Source organism: Giraffa tippelskirchi, chromosome 1 (genome assembly GCF_054371585.1).
Source record: "Giraffa tippelskirchi isolate mGirTip1 chromosome 1, T2T-mGirTip1v1.2.pri, whole genome shotgun sequence".
NCBI lineage: Eukaryota > Metazoa > Chordata > Mammalia > Artiodactyla > Giraffidae > Giraffa > Giraffa tippelskirchi.
In genome coordinates this window covers 11,453,157-11,474,877 of record NC_137275.1, presented here as the reverse complement: position 1 = coordinate 11,474,877, position 21,721 = coordinate 11,453,157, and the positions used below count along the sequence as shown (strand labels likewise).

The 21,721-nt window shown below is 48.5% G+C and overlaps 1 protein-coding gene and 1 long non-coding RNA gene across 8 annotated transcripts in view; one reads left to right on the top strand and one right to left on the bottom strand.

Moving 5' to 3' along the window:
* ZNF518B (zinc finger protein 518B) overlaps positions 1 to 8,148 on the bottom strand; it is a 14,665-nt gene extending 6,517 nt beyond the window's left edge. Inside the window, exons 1-3 of one of the 7 annotated variants that reach the window (XM_081487010.1) lie at positions 7,061 to 7,147; positions 5,253 to 5,555; positions 478 to 590 (exon numbers count right to left, since the gene is read on the bottom strand). The gene's annotated coding sequence lies outside the window, so the exon portion shown is untranslated. Of the gene's footprint in view, positions 1 to 477; positions 591 to 5,252; positions 5,556 to 7,060; positions 7,148 to 8,047 lie in introns of those variants that run through there. The other 6 variants (XM_081487315.1, XM_081487044.1, XM_081486978.1 and 3 more) reach the window with 6 other exon arrangements.
* LOC145505593 (uncharacterized) lies at positions 7,243 to 21,721 on the top strand. Its single transcript, XR_014053147.1, has 2 exons — positions 7,243 to 7,434; positions 20,148 to 21,721. It is a non-coding gene; the product is annotated as an uncharacterized LOC145505593 (long non-coding RNA).

Here is a 21,721-nt window from a genome sequence, read left to right as displayed (position 1 = left end):
ACCAGCATCCATGTAACTTCCTTAGATCCTGACCTTGGAGCTACAAACCACTGAATCCCTGATAGACCAGTTATTTATCTGCCCCTTCCCTCTCTTGTCCCGTCTCAATTCTGTTCACAAGATGTGTGTACCAACCAATATACACATCTCTCATCTGCCAGCCTCATAATCTTGAGTGAGCAAGAAATAGAGAGGAAGGAGAGCAGGAAAAGGAAGAGGAGAGATAAGAAAGGAAAGAGAGGGAGGGAGGGAAAAGGAGGGGACGGGGGAGAAAGTAACTCGCTTGCCTGGTACAACCTGCTTACCAACTCTTTAAAAAAACAAACAGAAAAGGCAGTTTTGCCATTTCCTCTCCAAATCCTTTTGAAAGGTGGAGGTGTCATTCCTTCCGGACTGGAGACTTGGACTGGGTGATAAAGACTTTAGCAAAAAGTGGAGAATGTCCCACTGGCAGAAAGTCTAGAGAACTAACCACACCTGCTAAGTGACTCTGCAGCGCAGGGGCCTCCTGGAGGTGCTTCTGCAAGGCCATGTCAGCAGCTGTTTTGAATAAGGAATCCACAGAAGCGAGCGCCAATATGAAGCATGAGCTGTGATTAGAAAATACAGTTTAATGGGGGAGTCAAGGTGCTAGGCCATGACCCAATGAAGTCACCTGCGTCAAAGTAGCTTCTTGGCTTCTAAGCCAGTCTCAAAACATGCAGTTTCTACTTTGGTACTTCCCTCCGTTCAGGTGACAAACATGTCCAGCTTCTTCAAAACAAAGTTCTCTTTGGCCATCATAACATGTGTAGCTAGTCATGGCGAAAAAGATCTCAGATGTAGCACCCCAAGACAGAGGTAAATGGGCACAGTGGAAGAACTGGATGGCTGTGATGCTGGCATTTACACTTGGACACTCCTGAGGCTGCGCCAAGCACAACTGAGTAAGGGGTTCCCAGGACCTTGCTCCCTCCATGCCCCTTTCTCTACCTGGTTCACACTCAGGTACAGCCACCTGTGAACCTTTGGCAGATTACTGCCCAGTGAACTGATGACCAAGAATTACGTGAAACACTGTAGATGTAAGGGTCATGTGTGGGCCAGATGCTGAGAGGCCACTAACCAATTATGAGTAACATCAGTCTCAGGGATCATCTACCTTCCAAACTCACAGAACCCTTTACAACATCTCTGCATTGAATCTCCTAGGACTAGAGACATACTTTTTTAAAGTTCATTTAGGAAGGCTCTCAAAAACACAGAAGATACTTAGTATTATTAACTTTGGACATGATAAATGAAAGTTACTTAATGTTAAGTTGCCTGTTTTCAAACGGCGAAGTGTGCTTTTTAATGCACGATTACCTCCAGCATCAGAGAAAGATGACTTCCATGAACAAAGAGGAGGCACACAACATGTGACAAACGTGCTTCCACTAGACTGAGTCTTGCCTTTTCCTGGGAAAAAGCCCAGCGGCAGCACCCACCACTGCCAGGGTTTCCTTCTGCCTTTGAGATCCCTTGACCTGGTGACTTAAAAATTTATTTGGGGGGACAGATGGAAAAAAAAGGTTGAGTTTGTTAGAAACCAGTCCAGTGACATTGAGGGCTATAAAAATCATGAAGGGTGTGTAAGTTTTTATTAAAAAGGAAGCATCTGACTTCTAAATACTGGACATGTAGTGTCAATAGAAGAACAAAAAGCAGGAAAGCAATGTTTAAGGCAGCAGATTCTGGAATCAGATCACAGGGTTTCCAAGCCTATCCCATCGCTTTCCAGGCCTGACCTGAAGCAAACTGTCCAACTGTGCAACTGTAAAATGGACAGCAGCAGTACCTACTAAAATATTCACTGGAAGGACTGATGCTGAAGCTGAAACTCCAATACTCTGGCCACCTGATGTCAAGAGCCGACTCACTAGAAAAGACCCTGATGCTGGGGAAGATTGAAGGCGGGGGGAGAAGGAGACGACAGAGGATGAGATGGTTGCTGGCATCGCCGACTCGATGGACAGGAGTTTAAGCAAACTCTGGGAGACAGTGAAGGACAGGGAAGCCTGCTGTGCCGCACAGTCCACGGGGTCGCAAAGAGTCGGACATGACTGAGCAACTGAACAACTACTACTATATCTCAAGGGCTGTCGTGAGGACTGAATGTGATGGTGTGACTATAAGCACTTAGATTCTAAGTCACTCACACACAACTGCTAAAAATATTATTTTCCCTTTTTTTGTGAAGAAAATAGAAGAAATGATGCCTATCACATAAATAGTCGAAGGAGCTAAAATATACTTCTTTGTTACCTGGCTTTTTCTGGAGTACACAGTGAATCTCATTTTATAATTAGAGTTTCCAGGTTGTACTGTCTAAAAGAGAATTTACCTCTGGGGCCAAGCCATCCACCTTGCCTTAGTGGCAAACGGGCCAACAGGTGTTTATAGTTGCCAAGGAAAAGGTGCTTTATCTACAAGAGTGCTCACTACAACTTAGGTTTACATATAATCCAGTGTACTGACTGACTTTTTCCTCTCCAAGCTCAGCTGAATTGTGCTTTATCCCTGTAGCAAATGAATGTGTTCCCACACTAGATGTTAATGTACAAAATTAAGAAAAAAAAAAGCAGTTGCTAGGCAATTAAATCATACCTATGCTACACGGATTATCACATGCATCTTGTGTTCATGAGATGCCCACCAAACTCAGTAAATTTTAGCTGGCTGATTGCATCCTTTTTTGGACACAGAAGCAAATGAGAAAGCTCTTCAAAGACAGGAATCCTTTCATTTTGTCTATTAAGCCATAGAGAGCATAGGCTAGTCTAACTAACCTGTCTCAATGACCAAAAATTTAAAACATTCTACCCCTAAGTGACCATTAGCATGTAAATGAGCGATACTTGATCAGGGTAACAGTCCAACATTAGGTATGTAAACTGCCAACACCTCCCCTGTAAGTCAGTATTCAAGGAGAAACAATCGTCTCACTCAGCAAGAAGTTTTTCAGACAAAGAAGCAGAATTGAACTGAATGGTAAATAGATCTACACAATGGAAAACATTAATGAAGGATTTTCTTTTTGCTCATCTACTTTCATTTGAAATGACTGAACTGATGGCCATCTTCATGGCAAAAAAGACTTCTAAATGTTGCTGACCAATGTACACCTCTGGGATCTTAGATTTCCCTCTGAATCCAAGTGTATCACTTGGGGGCACAGAGAATGAAGCAAGAAGGTTGGGCAAGAGAGCCTGTGTTCCGATTCCTCAGCTTTCCAGGTGAAAAGAAAGTGCACTAGCATGGAAAGAGCAATCTCTGTGGGTTACCAAGAGCAAGGTTCAAAACCTAGGTTTTGACTTGGAGCTGTGTCATTCTGGACTCATTAACCTCTGTTGGCCTGAGTTTCCTCACTTGTAAAATGGGAGTAATACCCTAATTGACATAACTGATGTGAGGAAATGGTGTATGCAGCTAGCAGGTAGCCTTATGTTTGGCAAACTACAGGTTTTGTCAAGAAATAAGCCAACATATTTCTGTTTAAGAAAGATTCCTTCAAGTGGAGAAGATTCCAGCCATCACAGAGGAGCAGATTCTTAGTTTAACAAATAAGCCTAATGAGATAAAAGGTCTCTGGCTGGAGGCAAGGCTCTTCTCCCCCACTCTCCAGCCCACAAAGGGAGTTCCCTAGGGACAGACTTGACACTGCAGAGCCTGTGAACTGAGAGAGCATCAGAGAACAACAGTTTAAGAGATAACATTTCTAAACAAAGAATATGACTAGTGCAAAAACTTAGGGTTCTACACATGGAAAAAAAACTTAAGAGGCAACTATGCTCTTGTTGCTGCTGCTAAGTCGCTTCAGTCGTGTCCGACTCTGTGCGACCCCATAGACGGCAGCCCACCAGGCTCCTTCGTCCCTGGGATTCTCCAGGCAAGAATACTGGAGTGGGTTGCCATTTCCTTCTCCAGTGCATGAAAGTGAAAAGTGAAAGTGAAGTCGCTCAGTCGTGTCTGACTCTTCGCGACCCCATGGGCTGCAGCCTACCAGGCTCCTCCATCCATGGGGTTTCCCAGGCAAAAGTACTGGAGTGGGGTGCCATTGCGCATTTTAATAAAGGTAGCTTCCTTTGTGGCTCAGCTGGTAAAGAATCTGCCTGCAATGCAGGAGACCTGAGTTCGATCCCTGGATTGGGAAGATCCCCTGGAGAAGGGAAAGGCTACCCACTCCAGAATTCTGGCCTGGAGAATTCCATGGACTGTGCTGTCCATGGGGCTGCAAAGAGTCGGACATGACTGAGCTACTTCCACTTTCAAACACAAGGCAGTACCACTTATTAAACGTTCCTAGTGACTTCAGATCTCTAAAGGTGATAAAAACGAAGGACAAATATATCTTTGTACTTCCGTTTTTTTGCCTTAAAAGTCAAAGTTTTGTAGGAGAAATGGAGTAAGAGTTAAATAAAAAAGTATAATTAAACAAAGAAAAATTACCTCCCACTGATTCTTAACCTGGGCTGCATCAGGGTAGTCAACCTGTCATAATATGTCTGGGATGCTAAACTTCTTTAATGAGGTCTCTATGATGTTTAGTCACTCTCCTACATACCAAATTTACCTGGGGAGCTTTAAAAACAATGATACCTGGGCCCCCCCGTGTGTGTGTGTGTGTGTGTGGGGAGGCTCAGGGTGTTTTAAAAGCTTGCCAGATGGTTCTAACGTGCAGTCAAAGTTGAGAACCCTCACCGGACATTACAGGTGCAGCGGAGCACTGCCCCTGTATCAGCACTCCTGTGCAACCTTTCACATACCAATTCATCCTTGGGTGCCTGGAGGTGAGGCAAGGTCACTGCCTTAACTGTAATGACACCAGCAGGCAGGTAGACTCTGGTAGACCCTTGCTTATTAGACTGTTGACTTTGGAAACATCATCACTGATGCCCTCCGTGGAGTATGTAATGGCAGTAACCCCTTTGCAGACTCTTGGAAACTGAAACGTGCCTGGCACGGTGTGAGCACAATGGGCGTGAGTCAGGGCTGCTTACTGGACCCCTGCCCAGCCTACTGTCTTTAGGAAGGTGTGGACGAAGGATACAGCAAAGTAAACAGGTGGTTTCAGGGAGGGGGTAAATGCCACACTCGTGATCTGATGCGGATGCTCTCAGTGGCTGGCTGTGTTACCAATGCTGGGCACTGCAGCCCAAGTTGGGGGGAGGGGTATGAAGGCAGATTCATGCATTACCTCCATTACTCCTCCAAGTGCCTCCTCCAATTACCTGCTTCTTTTAAGTTCTGGAGAAACTGGCTTTTCCTAGGTCACGGAGTCGGTCAGCTGGCATCTAACCTAAATTCTTTCTGCTACCCTGCTGATGGAGGCTGGGAACGGCAGTCACAGTTGGGCACCGTTCTTACTTCCTGCCAGGAGCCATGGAGCCGCTGAGTCAGTCAAAAGCATGGCAAGTCCCATGGGCTCTTCCCTCTCTTCTCAGGCACCAAGTCCCATCTGGTCTCAACCTCAGGCTCTGACACTGGCCTCTACGCTCAGAACCCTGGGAGGCAGCAAGGCACCATACAAAGTCCTGCAACAGAAGCCAGACACTGGGGTTTAAGTCCCGGGTCTGCGTAGCCTTGGTTTCTCCATGTCCTTTTTGCTTGTAGAGAAAAAGGGAGACTGAGCCCCCAAAGCGCTTCTCCAGCAAAGGGAGCTTAAAATAAAAGGGAAAAAGGCTTCCCAGGACTCAGGTGGAAGAATGACTCAGACTGCACTTCTCCGGGGGTGGGCTCGGGCACAAGGATCACAGTTCTTCCCAGGTCATTCTGATGCCTCCCTACTCCCCACCCTAGGATGAGAATGTCCGGATTGGATGGTCTCCAGCCACTTTCGCCCCCAGGATGCATCCTAGAGACTGCAGTTGCCTGAGTCTGAATACGTGAACAAAGAAAATGCCGTCTGTGCCAGGCTGCTTGAGAACAATCGAGACCAACAAAGCTTCACTGGTGGGGACCCTGTTTATCACAGGCAACAGCACAGTGCTTGGTCACACAAGGCACTCAATGTGTATTGGCTGAACGAAGGAGTCGATGAATGAAAAAAATGTCAGCCTTCCTGGTGACAATAACAACAATGTTCTTTGTTCTTCTTTCTCCTCATAAATTGGCCCAGATCCCCTACTTTAAAGTGAATAGATCAGTAGACCTATGTGTATTTTTAAATCGCTATTACTGGACTTTTACAAATCTACATTAGTTCGGTGTAACACATGAAGGAGGAGGCCCAATAAATAATGACCTCCTTTGTCTGTTTCCAAGAAGCACCTTGCAATAAATGTTTAGCAGCACAACAAAACTAAATGCGTACAAAAGTGTTATTTTTCAAGGCTATATTAGATCGAAGATTAAAAAATAAAAGTTTTAAAAAATACATCCTAGGTTAAAGATAACATTGATACAATTTAAAAAGTCAAACATTTGTATTCTATCTAAACAGACTATATTGGGATACTGGTTTTTAAACCACCATTTGCTGGGCCAGTATCTCCAGCTGGGAATGTGTCAGGGGTTGGAATGAACTTTGCATACCTGACTCAGAGATAAAGAAATACATTCCTATCCTCTCTGCTCTTCCATAGGAAAGGGCTGCCTGTTTCTGGAGACCACGGTTTTGTCTCCCTCTTGGTGACTTCAATTCTAAGCTTAAGAGGTAATGTTGCAGGGATCTAACACAACAGTTTAGCCGTGTAGACGTTTGGTTTTAATCGGGACACAGTGCGTAGTATTTCACTTTTCATTTTCCCACCTTAGGTTGATAAACTGTTCACTATCCCCGTTTTTAAAAGTCAAGAGTATTTTCACGGGATACACTGAATAACCAACGTATACAGAGGAACTTAAGGGTTTTCTTTCATTCTCTCCTTTGGCTTTTTTCCCTTTCCGATTCGGGCATTTTCATGCTTTTGCACCCTGCACGGTCTCTTTGGCTTTAAACTGCCCAAAGACCCGCCCAAGGCAATAAGATACAAAGGCAGCTGGGATTGGGGTGAGGTCCCCCCAAAAGTGACACCAGCATTTATAGAAGGAGACCAACCGTCATCTACCGTCCCCTTACGCCGCTCTCCAGCACAGAGGCCCTCCACGGACAAGCCCATCCTTGGGCATGTGCCCCCAAACTCCCAAGGAAAGACAATGCCAAGTCGGGTTTTCCAGTTTATTGTTGGCACGCGCACACCGACGGTTCGCGTTATCCGGGGCGAGTCCACGTCGCGCAGCGCGGCTGCGGGGAAGGGCAGGCGCGGGGGGCGCAGACGGGTAACACCGCGCCCCCTTCCGGGGGGGAGAGCGGCGCGCGCGGGGGCGTCCTTCTGGCCACGGAGACCGGACCACGTCAACGAGGACCTCCGAGGCCCGCAGGAGGCTTTAAAAATGGCCCTCCTGACGACACTTCCTGCTCGGAGCCGACCGGTAGGAGCTCTCCCAGGAGAGATGCATCGTTTAAAACGCTGGGGGGACGGGAGGAGGAGGCCGGGCCCGGCGCCCCACAAGCCCGGACGCTGCCGCCGCCGCCGCCGCCGCCGCAGTCGAGGGTCGCGACCCCGCGCGCTCTCGGGGGCGAGCGTGCGGGGTCGCAGCGGCACAAAGGCGGGCGCGCGCGGGGGCGCCGGGCGCGCAGATCCCCCGCCACCCCCGGGGTCCCGCGATCCCTGGCTCCGCGCCTCCTTCCCCCCAATCCCAGCCCCGCGCCCCTCCTCCCACACCCGGTCCGGCCCGGCGGGGGACACCCCTCCACCTTTCTCGTCCAGGCCGCCGCCCCCTCCTCCTCCTCCTCTGCGCCCAGCCCGAGCCAACGGTCGCCTCGCGCCTGCCTCGGGGCCTCCGGCCACAGACGCCCGGCCGGGCGGCCCCGGGCACGCGAGGGCCAAGCCCCCGCACCTCCCGGCCCCGGCAGCTCGCGCCCGGCACGGCCTCGTCCGGCCCCTGCACCCCGCGCGGCCCCCAGCCCCTCTCCGCACCCTTGGGCCCGCCCCGCGCACGCGGGACCCGGCACCCTCACCCCTCCACCGGCGCAGTCACTCACCGGGCCGGCTGGTCTGGGTCCCGCGGAGGGGGTGGGGGTAGGTGTCTACACCGCCAGCGCCAGGCCGCCGCCACCGCCGCCGCCGCGCCCGCTGTAGGTCCCTACTCGGGGGGCGGAGCCCGGAGACGCCGCGCGTGCGCAGTGCGGCGCGGAGGCCCGGCCGCAGCACGTCCGGCGCCCGAGGTCCCTAAGGCTGCGCCCTCCCCCGCCGGCTCTCAGATCCCCGCCGAGCATCCCCGGGGCTCCTGAGCTCAGCGCTCGCCCCGGGAGCATCTACATCCACTGCGGTGCGTTATCATGCTGGGCCCCCCGGGAGCCTCCATTCCCCGCAAAAGCAGACCCGGTCGTGCTTCTATATCGTTGGCCCAAGCCCAGCGGTCGTGGGCCTAGAGGAAGAAGGCCTTTGCTCCCTGCCCTCGTGGAGCTTCAAGTCCAGGAGCAGCAAAGGCGCTCTGGTCTTCAGCCTTCCAAATTCTCTCTCTCCCTCTCTTGAAAGCCGCCTTGAAGGAACTGGCCTTAAAAGACCCACGTTCGAATCCCGACTTTGGAAACTTCTTTGCCTTCTCGCCGGGGACCGTGGGCGAAGAAGTCCCTAGACCTCTCGGAGTCTCAATATTTTCTTTTCCAAAGATGGGGGAACGTCAGACCTGAAGCCCAGTTTCAGTTTAGTCGTTCAGTCGTGTCCTACTCTTTGTGAACCCATGGACTGCAGCACGCCAGGCCTCCCTTTCCATCACCAACTCCCAGAGTTTACCCAAACTCGTCCATTGAGTCGATGATGCCATCCAGCCATCTCATCCTCTGTCGTCCCCTTCTCCTCCTGCCCTCAATCTTTCCCAGCATCAGGGTCTTTTCCAATGAGTCAGCTCTTCGCATCAGGTGGCCAAAGTATTGGAGTTTCAGCTTCAACATCAGTCCTTCCAATGAACACCCAGGACTGATCTCCTTTAGGATGGACGGGTTGGATCTCCTTGCAGTCCAAGGGACTCTCAAGAGTCTTCTCCAACACCACAGTTCAAAAGCATCAATTCTTCAGCACTCAGCTTTCTTTATAGTCCAACTCTCACATCCATACATGACCACTGGAAAAACCACAGCCTTGATGAGATGGACCTTTGTTGGCAAAGTATGTCTCTGCTTTTCAATGTGCTGTCTAGGTTGCTCACAACCTTCCTTCCAAAGAGTAAGCATCTTTTAATTTCATGGCTGCAGTCACCATCTGAAGTGATTTTGGAGCCCCAAAAAATAAAGTCGGCCACTGTTTCCACTGTTTCTCCATCTATTTGCCATGAAGTGATGGGACCAGATGCCATGATCTTAGTTTTCTGAATGTTAAGCTTTAAGCCAACTTTTTCTGTCTCCTCTTTCACTTTCATCAAGAGGTTCTTTAGTTCTTCTTCACTTTTTGCCATAAGGGTGGTGTCACCTGCATATCTGAGGTTTTAGATATTTCTCCTGGCAATCTTGATTCCAACTTGTGCTTCATCCAGCCCAGCATTTCTCATGATGTACTCTGTATATAAGTTAAATAGCAGGGTGGCAAAATACGGCCTTGAAGTACTCCTTTTCCTATTTGGAACCAGTCCAGTTCTAATTGTTGCTTCCTGACCTGTATACAGAGTTCTCAGGAGGCAGATCAGGTGGCCTGTTATTTCCATCTCTTTCAGCATTTCCACAGTTTATTGTGATCCACAGTCAAAGGCCTTGGCATAGTCAATAAAGCAGAAATAGATGTTTTTCTGGAACTCTCTTGCTTTTTTGATGATCCAGTGGATGTTGGCAATTTGATCTCTGGTTCCTCTGCCTTTTCTAAAACCAGCTTGAACATCTGGAAGTTCACGGTTCACGTATTGCTGAAGCCTGGCTTGGAGAATTTTGAGCATTACTTTGCTAGCGTGTGAGATGAGTGCAATTGTGCAGTAGTTTGAGCATTCTTCGGCATTGCCTTTCTTTGGGATTGGAATGAAAACTGACCATTTCCAGTCCTGTGGCCACTGCTGAGTTTTCCAATTTTGCTGGCATATTGAGTGCAGCACTTTCACAGCATCATCTTTCAGGATTTGAAATAGCTCAACTGGAATTCCATCACCTCCACTAGCTTTGTTCATAGTGATGTTTCCTAAGGCCTGAAGCCCAGAGCCTTATTTTTATCATTTAGGTTGTTTCCAGAGTCAGATGGGACGGTGACTGTGGGAGAACCTGGAGATGGAGTTAGCCATGCCAGCGTTTTCTCCTGTTGCACTCCAGGACTGTTTTGGGGGGGGGGGGCGGTGCGACGAGACCTACTCCCTCATGCACTTCCGACCTTCCACGAGGAAGCTATACCTCGAATAGAACCCCACCTCCCCAAGGAAAGAAGAGGGACTGTTTTGCTAGAGTCTTCCTAATCACTGACTCTGATGTTGCTCTCTACAAAAGACAATTTCTCCAAATTAGGAACAGATTGGGAAGGGGGAGCAGTGTCACCCAGAAGTGAAGTTTCTTCAGGAAAAACAGCCGAAAGTTTATTTCAAGTCTCCGGATGGAGCAAGACTGGTTTCCAACACCTTCCTGTTGGAGGCCAGGTGCATGGACCTTGGCCAGCAGGGCCGGGACAGTTCTTCCACATGGAGAAGTGGCCGTTCAGGATGACAGGACCAGTAGCAGGCAAAAATGCCTACCACTGAAATCGCAAGAGTTGTCAGAGAGAATGGCAAACCAGAGGTGGATCACTGACAGCAGATGTAACCCCTGTTCTGCGCTGCCAGAGTCATTGCTGATAAGGGTGCTTCCAGGTCCTCTATTTCTTAGGGCTGAGAAGCTAGTGAACTTCTTCTCAGAAAAACACATTTATGGCCAGTTCGTATCAGAGAGAATGGAGCAGATAGCTCAAAGTCATCCTGAAGAGTAGGCTGGGTTTCAGAAGAGCACTGAAGAGTCTAAGCTGGCAATAACCCGGAAATCTCTGACGGCAAAAGGAGCCAAATCAGGAAAACCTGGTAATTATAAGTGTTAGAGAATTTTTTCCTGTAATTTAGCCCAAATCATTGTTTCTGTGTGTAACACACACTCATGCGTTACAGTTCTGCCCCCTTGAGTCACATGGAACTGACAAAGAGTACCTCTGGGTTTCCTGGAAGTTTCTCTGGATTTAGAGTTGGGTTATTCACACAGCCTTGAGCCTGATCCATAACCTGGCTGAACCTCAGTTTCTTCTGTAAAATTCGGTGAAGGAAAGGTCCTAGTCACAAGCAATTGTCAACTTTAAAAAAGAGAAAGCAGGTCAAGGCTTAGCATAGTCCCTGATAGGTTTATATTTCCAGGAGCCCAATTATTATACAGTGATATAGAATGCTTTGTGGAGGGTCTGGAAATTGGGTGTTTATCACCTAGAAAGGGGCCAAGCCGGGGTAGAAACCACTCTTGTGGAAACCCTTAAAGTTGAAGTGTTGTCCCCTAGAGGTCTTTTGAGAGTTCAAAAGGAGAGTTCCCGCAGAAATGTTGGATGGTCAGCTAGTGCGTATTTCCTATACTTGACTGCTGCCCTTCCTGTCTTCTTCCCCACCTGTCAGCTTAGTTGGCCAGTTTGCTTTCAGTGTTCCACGGATCACCTCTGTTATAGGTTGAGTTATGCACCCTCAAAAGATAGTAAAGCCCAGTAAATGAGAATGGGAATTCACTCCTGTGAATGCGAACTTCTTTGGAAATAGGGTCTTTACAGAGGTAGTTAAGGTGAGATCATTCGTTAGGAGGGCTGCAGTCCAATATGACTGGTGTCTTTCAAAGAAGAGGAGAAGAGATTCAGAGAAGATCCTGTGAAGACACAGACATCTAGGGAGCAAAGGGCCAGGTGAAGACAAGCCAGGATTGGGGTTATGCTGCCAGAAGCCAAGGAACGCCTAGGGCTATCAGAAGCTGAAAAAAAGGGGGGGGTCCTCCCCTATAGATTTCAGAGGGACCGAGGCTCTGCTGACTGCTCACCTCCAGAACCCTGATAGGATAAATTTCTATTTGTTACAGTTAATACAAGCTCCCATATATGGTTTGCCTGACATATGAGAGAGAGAAGGGAAGACATGTGAACAAGACAAGACATTGCGTGTAAGGGCTGGGAGCTTATATATCTATTCAACAAGCATTCCTTGAGTGCCTGTTTAGTGCAGGTGTAGGCTAGGTCTGAGGTCAGAGGAACAAGATAAGGCTCTACTTTCAGGGAGCATTCATTTTGTTGGGAGTTGTAGATCTTAAACAGTTAATGGAATATATGATTACTATTAGGCAATGCTAGAAGTGGGGTGGGTGGGGAGCATACCAGGTGGCGCTAGTGGTAAAAAACATGCCCGCCGATGCAGGACACATAAGAGACTCGGGTTCAACCCCAGGGTGGGGAAGATCCCCTGGAGGAGGGCATGGCAACCCACTCCAGTATTCTTTCCTGGAGAATCCCATAGACAGAGGAGCCTGGCGGGCTGCAGTCCATAAGGTCGCAAAGAGTCAGACAGCACTGAAGAGACTGAGCACCCACGCAGAAGCTGGGGGAAGATAGAACTGGGTAGGGTAATGTGGAAGGGAGTGCAAAGCGAGAGAAAGAGTGATCTCAAAGGCTCAGGGAAGGGGACTCCGAAGCTGAGCTATAAGTCGTGAATAGGATCCAGCACAGGAAGAGGAAAAGGAGCTTGCTTTATTCATAGAGAAAAGCGTGGGTAGAGATCCTGAGATGGGCACAGACGTGTTAGAGGAAGAACGAAGCGCAGTGTAAATCGTAGGTCATCCTAGGCGCTTACAAACCGTGTTCTCTTAGGGAGCACTTGACTCAGATTCTGCCAGTGAGGATCCTGGGTCTCAGAGGAAAATACTGACACCGCTGTGCCCTGGAAAAGGCCCAGGTCTCTAACAGCCAGGTCAGGAACTTCCTGCGAGTGTTTGGGGAGGAGGGGTGAGGACAAAGACTCGTAAATCCCAGGCACTTAAAGGCCCGGGCATAAACTGGAGAACCCCCCGGGAAGCGGCTTGTTTTTGAATATTTTGAAATATTTCAAAAATGCCTAGTAACTTGGAGCCGTAGTTTGGGTTTGCTCCTATGTGAAGTGGGACAAAGGCCTCCTCGCCCAAGGTGCCCAAGCGTGCGTGCGCGGTCACTAAGTCGTATCTGAATCTTTGCGACACCACGGCATTCACATGGAAATCCAGTTTATCCTCCCAGTCCCGGGGCACAGGGAGTGGAGGCTGCAGAGTGGAATCCTGGACCCCATTACTCGTTTATGCCCCGGCTGTGTAGGCTTGGGCAAGTTACTGCCGGTCTCTGAGACTTTTCTCAACTTGGGCAACGTTTGGTGGAGGTTGCGGGACGGAGGTGGGCGCCAGGGGTCACGCTCCGGTTCCAGCCATCGCATGCGCCTCGCAGGGAGGGTGCCGCCTCCGCGCGGCTACGCGAGCCCCTTGCCCCGGGAGCCGCCGGACGGCGCGGTTGGTCCCAGCTGGGAGCCGCGAGCAGCGCACCGGGCATGCGCGGCCCTTAGAGCCACAGGAGGCCGCCCGGACGTCTCCCCGCCCCGCCCGCGAGCGCCGCGCGCTGCAGTACCGCCCGCGGCCTGTGGCGTCGCTGCGCGGCGGTCCGGGTGGTTCGGCGCTTGTAGAGCTCTACCCCGCGCTCGCGGGCCCCGCTCTCCGGGCCGTCGGAGCTGCTAAGCCCGTAGCCCCCAGTCCGCGCCCGGACCCTCCTTCTGACACGCTCCTGTGAGAAATCCTTCTGTGCTGCTTTGCTTTTGTTTCTCTCGTGTGGCGGGAACAGGAGGGTCGGGGGCTGGTGGACTCGCGGCGCTGGCCAGATCACCGAGGCGCCGCCGGGCCTTAGCGAGGCCTTCGTTGCGCTGTCCCAACCAATGATGGCCACATATGCAACTTTTGCATTTGAACAAATGCAGATGTCGCCCTGCAAGATCCAGAAGGCTTGAGGTTAAAGGGATTCCTGATGAGCCCTCCACTCCCCCAATACACCCCATTTTGTGAGACTCACAAGTAAGTGTGCGTGGCCTCCTCTGGGCTGTAAGTTCCACCAGGACACGCGTCCCAGGTGTTTTGCTTGTCGTTGGCATAAAGTACAGTGCCAGCCGCAAAACAGGTCCGGCTTCCAAGACTGAGCCGGGCCCAGTCGCCAGTGTCCTCGGCCTAGATCCGCCTTAGGCAAAGCAAGGTGCAGAGGCGGGCGGGTCCCCCAAAAGGGGAAGGGTACCGAAAGCGAGAGGAGCGTTTGAAACTTTTAGAGCCGACGGACAGGGCTGCAGCGCCCGAGTGCGTAATCCGCAAAACGGGATAAATGAGTTTTAGTGGGCTCTGCTCCGACGCGACGGATGGTCGCTCGTGGCTCGGGCTGCGTTCTAGCCACGCGCAGTAGACGCTTGGAGTTTCAAAACGGATAATAGCATGGGGTTGAAAGATGAGCCGGTCCTTCGTCGCGGACAGCCCTAGTCTGCGGGCGCCTCTTGTCTCCCCTCCAGCTCGCACTCACCATCTGCATTGTCAAAGAGTGCTGCTGAAACAAACCAGATGGAGTTGAGTCACTCCCCAGCTGCAGAGTCCTTGCGGGAGCCTCCAAGTTCTACACAGGCTCCAACATCATCTCTCACCAGATTTCCTCCCTCTGCATTGCCTATGCATCAGCTTCTTTCCCAAGACCGTTGCCTTGTTCGCTCGGCCTGGGAGATCTCTCATCTCTTTAATTTCAGCTCAGAAACTACCTTGTTTCTTACTATTTCATCTCACAAGACTGTCACCTTCCCTCTTATCGCTTCTGTGTTTTACATTCTTTATAGATGAACTGAATTAGTTTTTTATTCTTTTACCTGAGTCCTTTCATTCTACTACACTACAAAATAAGTTGTTTCATTCACCCTCGTATTCCTAGTGCCCAAGGCAGAGAGCCTGGCACTTAACAGGCACCCATAATAGTAGAGTTGTTATTTATGGATTCAAGAGAAAAAGCTGTGGTCTGGGTGGCCAGAGCAAAAGCAGACGTGGAATTCCCAAATCCAAGTATTGCCATTTATCTACTGATCCAGTCTTTCATCTCTGAATTTTCTCATCTGGGAAAATTACAGGATTAATAATAGTATATGCTTCTTATGAGAATGAGATGAATTAGTTAACATTTGTAGAACACTTAAAGTGATGCTCATATTGAGAAACATAGATGATTTGACTATTGCATCAATTAGGATAACCTAGTTTACACTCTGGTAATAACTCCCAAATCTCAGTGGCTTAACAAGATGGAGGTTTAGTTTTCACTTACATGTTGTTCTGTCTCTCAGTTGTGTCTGACTCTTTGCGACCCCATGGACTGTAGCCCGCCAGGCTCCTCTGTCTATAGGATTTCCCAGGCAAGAATACTGGAGTGGGTTGCTATTTCCTTCTCCAGGGGATCTTCCCAGGTCAGGAATGGAACCCATGTCTTCTGCATTGGCAGGCAGATTCTTTGCCACTGAGCCACCAGACTTCAATTAGCCGAGGACTGGGCCCTTTGCTGTCTTTAGTCTGGAAACCAAGATGACAAAGTAGCCGCCAGTTGATGTGTTGTCAGTTGTCAAGGCAGGAGAGAGAAAACAAGCATCATTTTTTATTCTGCTCACTTTTGTGTACTGAGAATACACGTATGGGGATTATAGCCCCCAGATTTTATCTTTCCACTTTGTTCAGGAACCTCATAGAGAAAAATTTGGACCATTTATCTATTTAGCAAATAAGTTAACGCTGGATGGAAACATTCCTGCAATGACTAGGACTAGAAATCCTCTTGGGGAAAAACTGTCTTTGTTAGGGAAAATAAAATTCCAAACCTTGACTTTGGGACCTCACTTTCCTTACGTAAAGCTGAGAGTTGATTTCTTCTGCACAATGATGTTTCTCCTAGGAATTCAAGGTTCTGGAGACTTGAGAGGAAAAATCAGAGAAGTGAGAAAGGGTGAAGGCTGGAGAATTCACCCTGAGGTGCACTGTGCCCTGTAATCAATTCCTAGGAGTTGGATGGTCACAGGTTTTAAGATAACGATCAGTGTTTTCATCCAGCATTGCCCTGACTCTAGGAAAAGCTTTAGGAAAAACATCTACTTCTGCTTCATTGACTACACTAAAGCCTTTGACTGTGTGGATCACAACAAACTGTGGAAAATTCTTCAACAGATGGGAATACCATAACACCTTACCTGCTTCTTGAGAAACCTGTATGCAGGTCAAGAAGCAACTGTTAGAACTGGACTTTAAGCAACAGAACTGGTTCAAAATTGGGAAAGGAGTACCTCAAAGCTGTATATTATCACCCTACTTAGTTAACTTCTATGCAGAGTACGTCATGCAAAATGCCAGGCTGGGTAAAGCACAGTATGGAATCAAGAGTGCCAGGAGAAATATCCATAACCTCAGATATGCAGATGACACCATCCTTATGGCAGAAAGTGAAGAGGAACCATCAAAGAGCCTCTTGATGAAAGGGAAAGAGGAGAGTGGAAAAGCTGGCTTAAAACTCAGCATTCAAAATACTAAGATTATGGCAACTGGTCGCATTTCTTCATGGCAAATAGATGGGGGGAAAATGGAAACAGTGGCAGACTTTAGTTTCTTGGGCTCCAAAATCACTGCAGATGGTGACTGCAGCCATGAAATTAAAAGATGCTTGCTTTTTGGAAGGAAAGTTATGACCAACCTAGATAGCATGTTAAAAAAGCAGAGACATTACTTTAATGACAAAGGTCCCAATAGGCAAAGCTATGGTCTTTCCAGTAGTCACGTATGGGTGTGAGATTTGGACCGTAAAGAAAGCTGAGTGCCGAAGAATTGATGCTTTTGAACTGTGGTGTTGGAGAAGACTCTTGAGAGTCCCTTGGACTGCAAGGAGATCCAACTAGTCAATTGGAAATCAGTCCTGAACATTCGTTGGAAGGGCTGATACTGAAGCTTCATGAAGTTCCAATACTTTGGGCACCTGATGCGAAGAACTGGCTCATTAGAAAAGACCCTGATGCTGGGAAAGATTGAAGGCAGGAGGAAAAGGGGGTGACAGAGGATGAGACGGTTGGATAGCATCACCGTCTTGATGGACATGAGTTTGAGCAAGCTCTGGGAGCTGGTGATGGTCAGGGAAGCCTGGCATGTTGAAGTCCATGGGGTCGCAAAGAGTCGGACACGACTGAGCGACTGAACTGAACTGAAGAGCGTGGTTCTGTCCATCTCTGCTTGCTGCCATCTTTGGTGTGGCAGTGTCATCCTCAGGCTACTGGAAGAGGTCTAAGCACCTGTGCCAGGCAGCACAGAGATCGCAGGGAAGAGAGCAGGACTCTGCCCTCATGTATAGCTCTTGGTAGTGAGAAAAAAGCTTCATAGAAGCTTCCTGAAAGATGTCTCCTCCTGTCTTGGAATTGAATGGCATCCCTGGTTGTAGTTTGATCAGGACCAGAGGTTACTTCAGGTGCCAGTGACCTGTGCAGTCGTGCAGGAGCCTGTGTTCACAAGGGTGTTGCACTTGGTTTAATGCTGTGCTGTCACCATTTTGGAATCTTCCTTAACTTTTGAATAACGAGATCCCATTTTTATTTTGCGATGGACTCTGTAAATTCTGTAGCTGGTCCTGGTCAAGACCTGCCTTTTGAACATGAGGAGGGAACCATCCCTTGAAAGATATGACTGTAACTGAAATCCAGCCTCTGTACCCTGGTACTGCATTGAATCTTGGAGACAGAGTTTTGGGTGAAGTAGAAAAGAATAGCTTTATTGCTTTGCCAGGAGCCACAGGGCTAAGTGCACTCAAAACCATATGTCCCGACCTGGAGGGATTAGTGAGTTTTATAGTGATGGTTCAAAGAGGAGGATGTGATCAGCTCATAGACAGTCTTCTGATTGGTTGGTGGTGAGGTAACTGGGAGTCAGCATCATCAACCTTCTGATGCTGACCAGCCTGGGGTCTTTGTGCTCATGGGCAACATTCAGTGAATTTCTCCCACCTGATGGGGGTTTCAGTATCTGCAAAACAGCTCAGCGATAGTGTTGTGTGATCACTCAGTCATGTCCGACTCTTTGCAACCCCATGGACTTCAACATGCCAGGCTTCCCTGCCCATCACCAACTTCCGAAGCTTGATCAAACTCATGTCCATTGAGACGGTGATGCCATCCAACCATCTCATCCTCTGTCATCCCCTTCTCTTCCTGCCTTCAATCTTCCTCAGCATCAGGGTCTTTTCCAAGGAGTCAGTTCTTTGCATCAGGTGGCCAAAGTATTGGAGCTTCAGCTTCAGCATCAGTCCTTCCAATGAATATTTAGGACTGATTTCCTTTAGGATGGACTGGTTGGATCTCCTTGCAGTCCAAGGGACTCTCAAGTCTTCTCCAGCACCACAGTTCAAAAGCATCAATTCTTTGGCACTCAACTTTCTTTATGGTCCAACTTTCACATCCATACACGACTACTGGAAAGACCATAGCTTTGACTAGAGGGATTAATGACTAATGTCTCTGCTTTTTAATATGCTTTTTAGGTTGGTCATAACTGTTCTTCCAAGCAGCAAGCGTCTTTTAATTTCATGGCTGCAGTCACCATCTGCAGTGATTTTGGAGCCCGAGAAAATAAACTCTGTCACTGTTTTCATTGTTTCCCCTTCTATTTGCCATGAGTGATGGGACCAGATGCCATGATCTTCATTTTTTGAATGTTGAGTTTTAAGCCAGCTTTTCCACTCTCCTCTTTCCCTTTCACCAAGAGGCTCTTCAGTTCCTCTTTGCTTTCTGCCATAAGGATGGTATCATCTGCATACCCTGCCCCAAGGCTGCACTATTGTTTCTTGTTTCTTGGCTGCTCTGCCCTTGTCTCCTCTTCCCCTCCCTTCCCTGATTAGCAGTCATTTGTACCTGGCCCTTTGGAACTCAGGGAAGGCCATGGTTGCTGAATGAAGCCTCAGTTCAGTTTAGTCTCTCGGTCATGTTCGACTCTTTGCAACCCCATGGACCGCAACACGTCACCAACTCCCTGAGTTTACTCAAACTCATGTCCATTGAGTCCATGATGCCATCCAACCATCTCATCCCCTGTCGTCCCCTTCTCTTCCCGCCTTCAATTTTTCCCAGCATCAGGGTCTTTTCCAATGAGTCAGTTCTTCGCATCAGGTGGCCAAAGTATTGGGGTTTCAGCCTCAGCATCACTCCTTCCAATGAACATTCAGGACTGATTTCCTATAGAATTGACTGGTTGGATCTCCTTGCAGTCTAAGGGACTCTCAAGAGTCTTCTCCAACACCACAGTTCAAAAGCATCAATTCTTCGGTGCTCAGCTTTCTTTATAGTCTAATTCTGACATCCATACATGACTATTTCCTGCTAACAGGAAAACGAGGGACACAGAAAGCCTTTTGTGTACAGGAGTCCCACAGCGTCCTGGTTGGTTTCATGACCACATGTAGAACGGTGAATTCCTAATCAGTATGACAACTGGTTTTCAACAAGTGTGAGAACGGAGCATGGTTGGTTTCCACACTTGTGAGTTGACTGAAAGGTGAGTTTTCAGTGTGAGTCATGGCTGCATGGTGTTGGATAATGAAAGGGCTCGTGAGGCCCCACAGGTGTACTCACATTAAGCTTTAGTAAGGGTTCAGGATGTGGTGGGGCAGAGAAGGCAAATGCAGAGAGGCTAGGGTCTTCCAGAAGCAGCTGCCACATAGGAAGGGCTGTCACATAGGAAGGGCTTCATCTTCAGCCTGTGAACCACCCAGATATATGCCGTGTACTCTGGTCTCAGGGTATTTCCATCAGACGTTTTACCCATGAGTCTAGTTGGGCTTCCCTGATAGCTCAGTTGGTGAAGAATTCATCTGCAATGTAGGAGAGTTGGGAAGATCCCCTGGAGAAGGGAAAGGCTATGCACTCTAGTATTCTGGCCTGGAGAATTCCATGGACTGTATAGTCCATGGGGTCGCAAAGAGTAGGACACGACTGAGCGACTTTCACTACAGGGAGTCTTCCTAGAGGGTGTAACAGTGTTTCTAAAGACAGAGTCTTGCTAGTAGTTCACACTTGGCCATAATCATGAAGGAACTGTAATCACAAACTCTGAGTCAGGAATAATAATATCTACCTCACAGGGTGTGGCGGTTGAGCGGCGCAGGAGTGGTGAGCAGCAGAGGGGAGATATCCCACGTCCAAGGTCAGGAGCCATGGCCGTGAGGACGTACCCCACGTCCAAGGTAAGGAGCAGCGGCTTTGCTTTCCTGGAGCAGCCGTGAAGAGATACCCCACGTCCAAGGTAAGAGAAACCCAAGGAAGATGGTAGGTGCTGAGAGAGGGCATCAGAGGGCAGACAGACTGAAAGCACAATCACAGGAAACTAGCCGGTCTGATCACACGACCACAGCCTTGTCTATCTCAGTGAAACTAAGCCATGCCGTGTGGGGCCACCCAAGACGGCCGGGTCATGGTGGAGAGGTCTGACAGAATGCGGTCCACTGGAGAAGGGCATGGCAAACCACTTCAGTATTCTTGCCTTGAGAACCCCATGAACAGTATGAAAAGGCAAAAAGATAGGACACTGAAAGATGAACTCCCCAGGTCAGTAGGTGCCCAATATGCTAATGGAGATCAGTGGAGAAATAACTTAAAAGAATGAAGGGATGGTGCCAAAGCAAAAACAACACCCGGTTGTGGATGTGACTGGTGATAGAAGCAAGGTCTGATGCTGTAAAGAGCAATATTGCATAGGAACTTGGAATGTTAGGTCCATGAATCAAGGCAAATTAGAAGCGGTCAAACAGGAGACAGCAAGAGTGAATGTAGACATTCTAGGAATCAGCGAACTAAAATGGACTGGAAAGGGTGAATTCAACTCAGATGACCATTATATCTACCACTGTGGGCAAGAATCCCTTAGAAGAAATGGAGTAGCCATCATCGTCAACAAAAGAGTCTGAAATGCAGTACTTGGATGCAATCTCAAAAACGACAGAATGATTTCTGTTTGTTTCCAAGGCAAACCATTCAGTATCATGGTAATCCTAGTTTATCCCCTGACCAGTAATGCTGAAGAAGTTGAAGTTGAATGGTTCTATGAAGACCTACAAGACCTTTTAGAGCTAACACCCCAAAAGGTTGTCCTTTTCATTATAGGGGACTGGAATGCAAAAGTAGCAAGTCAGGAAACACCTGGAGTAACAGGCAAATTCGGCCTTGGAGTACAGAATGAAGCAGGGCAAAGGCTAATAGGGTTCTGTCAAGAGAATGCACTGGTCATAGCAAACACCCTCTTCCAACAACACAAGAGAAGACTCTACACATGGACATCACGAGATGGCCAACACCAAAATCAGATTGATTATATTCTTTGCAGTCAAATATGGAGACGCTCTATACAGTCAGCAAAAACAAGACTGGGAGCTGACTGTGGCTCAGCTCATGAACTCTTTATTGCCAAATTCAGACTTAAATTGAAGAAAGTGGGGAAAACCACTAGACCATTCAGGTATGACCTAAATCAAATCCCTTATGACTATACAGTGGAAGTGACAAGTAGATTTAAGGGACTAGATCTGATAGAGTGCCTGATGAACTATGGACAGAGGTTTGTGACATTGTACAGGAGACAGGGATCAAGACCATCCCCAGGAAAAAGAAATGGGAAAAGCAAAATGGCTGTCTGAGGAGGCCTTACAAATAGCTATGAAAA